The following is a 5,266-nucleotide window of genomic DNA, read 5'->3' as shown; positions in this document are numbered from 1 at the left end:
GTTCAACAGATGCGTGAGCAAGTTCTCCTATTTTCGAATGTCCGCAGGTTGATTTGATGATTTAAAACACTGAATTGAACCCCACATTAGACATGCTAACACACATTGTAGCCACCATTGATTTGGGGCGAAAGACTGGGCAGAGACTCTAGCGTTTTCTAGCATCGGGCACTTCATGAACATCTTAGATCACGGTGGGTTTCCCAAAAGCTTCTTCACTAACGATGCTCTAAAAAACTCGTCGGGTGCTCCTGACCACTCGTAGGACGCTAAGAACTTTGCAAGGAAAGAAAAGATCGAAACTGCAAACATTTTTGAAAAAGACGTGAAAGGCAGGCTACACATTTTCAGGGCATAATCGGGACTTTAGGTAATCTGAACCTTTGCGCGTAGGAAACCTTCGTAACCACTAAGAAAGATCATTATTGGGAAACGCAGCCCTGATTGGAAGGATTTCAGTAATTCTTTAGTGAGGGGAGCCAATCAGGACCAAGTCAAGTTCAAGTTTGTTTATTTATAAAGCCCTTTATCACTCGCATGTCTCAGAGGACTTTACAGAGAATGAGCCTCACTAGATCTAACTTATCAAAAATCAGTGGTGGACAAATTTATATAGGACCAACATAGTGAAAGGCACAAGACAGACAAGAGCAGATTTTAGCAAGAGACAGTCTACCTATTCTACGTAGCCTAACCTACCCGGCACCTCACCAGCCTTACACCCTTATTGCACACAAGGAAAAACTCCCAAGAAAAACCTTAGTAGGAAAAACTTGGAAGAAACCTTGGGCGGGCTGAGGCAAAGAGGGATCCTCCCCCAGGACAGCTCAGCATGCAATAAGTGCCAGGTAAAACAGTGACAGGATCATGGGCAACAACAATGACAGGGGAAAACAGAAAGAGAACAAAAAAAGAGAGACAGGCTATGGAAGCGTATCGCATGCATAATTCAAATGGAAATTTAATATGTAAAATGGCCATGTAATCCTACATTTGAATTTAAATTTGCCACTTGTATGTGCAGTTTTTGGCTCAAAATTCAAATTCAAATTCAATAATGTAATTTGCATTTGACATTTCCTATACTAGTATTGATATTTCATTTAAACAGAGTTTTGCACACTTTATTTGTAGCTTTATTCAAATGATGATGCAAATTGGAAAATTAAAACTACATAGATATGTTTCATGTGATTATGCAATAATGGAATCAAAATTATAATTGATATGTCATTTACCTTATATGGTTTTGCACTCTCTAATAGGGCATTTTACATTTCATTATCAAAGACAATATAATGCTGTAAAGGTGGCAAAATGTAAATGCTTATCCAAATGTAAAAAGTGAAACAGCGCCTCCTGTCTTTGCCATTTAATACACTCGCCACTGTGCTGATTCCCTGGCAAAATGCAATTGCAAATGCATTTCGAGAGGACTGCATTAACATTGTCACAGGCGTCCACCTGTCAGTCATCCCATTAAGGCGGGTCTTGCGTTGTGCAATCAGAAGTACTTCACAACGTGGGAAAGGAGTGAAGGCGGGAAGTTCCATGAAGCTGGCCACAATATCATTTCCCGTTCTGTCACGCACACACACACACACACACACACAGCAAATGCAACATATATACCCAGACATATTTGGCCACAGATTCACTCGTACAGACAGCAAATAGAAAATGATTAGACACAGTGTAACCAGGAGGCAGCCCTGTGCTATGTTCCCAACGGCAAAGTCTATCAGATACAAACCCACATCCAAACACATACAAAACATTTGCACATACATACACACACACACACACACTGCATCCGAACACTTACCTCTCCCATCACACACACACACACACAAACACAACAAACAAAAAAAACTAAAGCCTAACAGTGCTATGGTAGGTCATATGATTGTGAGAATAAATTTTTTTTGAGTCCAGTTGTGATGTGTTTACTGGAGTCTGAAACTGCCTGTAAAAAAGAATGAATTTTTGAACATGCAATAACTTTAAATTGAACCGCTCACACAAAACAACATTTTTTACAATGTCTTCATTAAACATCTTCAATCATATGTGTACATAAATAGAGGCAAAATTGAATTCCTATAATAGGGCCCCTTTAAACCGGTTCAGTGTTGTTGCTTTCTTGGCTGCATTAAAGAGTAGATACAGTAGGCATGTGTGTTTTCTGCCTCTCATCCCCTCTGGAATACCCCCAGAACACATAACAGTGGATCCCTAGGTGGCTGAATCCCAAATGCTTCACTAAAGTCTAACATCTCCTTTCTAGAATGATCTAAGAAAGTGCTGACTCCTCTCCACATGCCCTCCAGCAGGCACTTGTTTGGGGTCCATTCTGGTCATATATACTTTTACAAATACTTCGACTAAATCATCTTGATCTCCTTTGAGGGAGCATCTTCAATTCTCACTCATGAGACAACGCCGGTAACATGACTCTGCTCTACCTATGTTAAAGTAGCGGTTGCCAAGGAGTGTAACCCTCACAACAGTACATCTCAACACATCTCATATATCACACACACACACATCTGTTCTGAAGCAAGCTACCGAAGAGACGTCTTCATATGAAAACACAGCCGGTGGGTATTCATTCTTATCAACATGTGCATATCTAATATACATTTGAAATTGGTGTTCCTTAAAGAGGATGCTACAAATGTGGAGACAATACAGTGTTATGTATGTTTATAGGTAAATCTCTATATACTACTATGCCTACTAAGGATCAGCCAGTATGGGTTTTTGAAGGCGGATGGTTATAGGTTTTATTTGTGCTGATATTAAATATCTTTAAAATTGAATGTTTTCATGCCAGACAATTTAAAAAAAATCTCATCTCATTAGAGTCAATTTGGGTTAAGGGCTTGGCATAAACAACCAGCATACTATTGATTAATTCTACAACAAATATGGAATCAAACAAACCATCATATCCATCATATCAGAGGTAGACAACAAACACTGGACCAGATCTGATTTTCAAATCTGATCTGAGTTTCCAAATGGGGATCAACAAAGTTTCATCTTAAGTTTATCACTATATCAGCAAACCAATATATCAGTCTAACCCAAATGCCTGGTGTTATTGAGAAGCAGAGGTAAGAGTTTGCTCAAAATCATTGAGTCATTTTGTATAATCACTTTATTGTGTATGTTTGGTAACTCTAACAGGTACCTAATGGCAGACCAGGAGAATAAAGGATTTGGACCAATGCCTGAGTTACCAGTGTACAGTATTGGGATGCAGTCTGGTCACAATGCAGTGTACCCAGCACCAGTGAACCCCGGACCAGCAGCTCCTCCAGGCTACACCCCGCCTCAGGCTCCTGTGCTGATGCCTGCCCCGGGCCGCCCTGCAGGCTGCCCCCCGGGCCTGGAGTACCTAACCCAGATCGACCAGCTCCTCGTCCATCAGAGTGTGGACCTGGCTGAAGTGGTCCTCGGCTGGGAGATGAACAACGTCTACACAGTAAAGAACAGCATGGGGCAGCAGGTGTTCGTGGCTACGGAGGAAAACGACATCTGCACCCTGCAGTGTTGCGGCCCCGGCCGGCCCTTCACCATCCACCTCCGGGACAACCTGGGACAGGAAGTCTTGACCCTGACGCGCCCCCTGAGGTGCGGCTTATGCTGCTTCCCTTGCTGCCTACAAGAGCTGGAGGTGCAGAACCCTCCTGGAAATCCCGTAGGCTACGTGGTGCAGAACTGGCACCCCGTTCTGCCCAAATTTACTGTCCTAAATGAGAGGAGAGAGCCCCAGCTGAAGATCAAGGGGCCGTGCTGCAGCTGTAACTGCATGTCTGACGTTATCTTTGAGGTGTTGTCCCTGGATGAGTCGGCTGTGGTGGGGCGGATCAGCAAGCAATGGAGTGGGTTCCTGCAGGAAAGCTTCACAGGTGCAGATAACTTTGGGATTTTATTTCCAATGGACTTGGATGTGAAGATTAAGGCTGTGATGCTAGGAGCCTGCTTCCTCATTGATTTTATGTTTTTTGAGACAAACAAGGGGAAACAACATCAATACTAATATTCATAAGTTAAAGATGTTTTGTAAGATGTTATGGGTCATTATGTAATATTCAAAAGTTAAGGGTCTTTTCTGTACAAAATGAGACTTAGATGTGATTGTTTTCCAAATGTATGACGTGAAAGCATGATTAAAGGGAGAGGTCAACTAAGTAAATACGTTTTATGTATTTATATTTTATGTATAATACACAAAAGCAGTGTGTGTATGTGTGTGTGTGTGTGAGAGAGAGTGAGGCTACATAATGTAATACTTCCATGAGCTACACTCTGAGGACCACATAAATTTTCCTCCAGGTAAATCCACTGCACTTGCTACTTGAGAGATTAGATTATATTGATATATTGATGACTCTGTTTATGACTCCATACTCAATAGAAGTAAAGTTCTAAGTAACACAAACAAATGTTTGCAATGGCAATGTGAAGCTTTAGTAATAACTTAATTACCTAATTACGATTGCTACAATATATTGCAGTAATCATAGGACCCTGGGAACATAGGACCTTGGGAACATAGGACCCTGGGAACATAGGACCTTGGGAACATAGGACCCTGGGAACATAGATACGCTCCCCTCCAAATACTACTTTTTACTGAAATCTCAACCCAATGACACCGGTCTAAATTCTAGTAGGTGTATTGCTTTCCACTTTTCATGTTTAATTTTGGAGCAAGACTAGTCTTCAAACTTGACTTACGTGACATTGAAACGTTTTTACTTAGAAATTTAACTAACCTGCAGACACCCTGGTCTCTCAAAAACAAATGTTCACCGATTGGTGGGACGATCACCAACTAGTTTGCGCGCAGTCCAGACTGATAAGTGAAGTCAAACTGAACTTACTTGGTGATAAACTTTGAATTGGTTGATGGGAGCAGTGGCTGTTCGAGATACAGCTCCAGCCACCAGATGCTTCCACACTAAGCCAGACCTCTTCTCCTGGTTGAAGAGTTCACCTGGGCCCATCAGCTGCTCATTTTCCTCACTGGTGTTTAGAGGCTGGCCACAACTTTCCTTGCTCAGGGAGAGTTGAAATGTTGCTAAAAAATCTTTGTAAAAGTCATCACAAAGTAGTGTGCCTACTATCTGGATCTGGTCTACTATCACAAAATGATTAAATAAAGTAAGGTGATTGTTTGAAATTAGGATACAGTCTACGTTGGATTCTAGGTCAGCAGCAACTTGGCAACAGATTTAAAGGAGATGTTCTCGAA

The 5,266-nt window shown here is 41.6% G+C and overlaps 1 pseudogene; it reads left to right on the top strand.

Moving 5' to 3' along the window:
- Positions 1-3,280: 3,280 nt before the first annotated feature.
- Positions 3,281-4,048, top strand: LOC139638245 (phospholipid scramblase 2 pseudogene; annotated as a pseudogene).
- The last annotated feature ends 1,218 nt before the right edge of the window (positions 4,049-5,266 follow it).

This window comes from Centroberyx affinis, unplaced genomic scaffold, assembly GCF_046629955.1.
Source record: "Centroberyx affinis isolate AG114_WGS23_722 - 3 ecotype Tasmania unplaced genomic scaffold, CSIRO-AGI_Caff_v1 ptg006231l_1, whole genome shotgun sequence".
Lineage (NCBI taxonomy): Eukaryota > Metazoa > Chordata > Actinopteri > Beryciformes > Berycidae > Centroberyx > Centroberyx affinis.
This window is presented reverse-complemented; position numbering and strand designations above follow the sequence as displayed.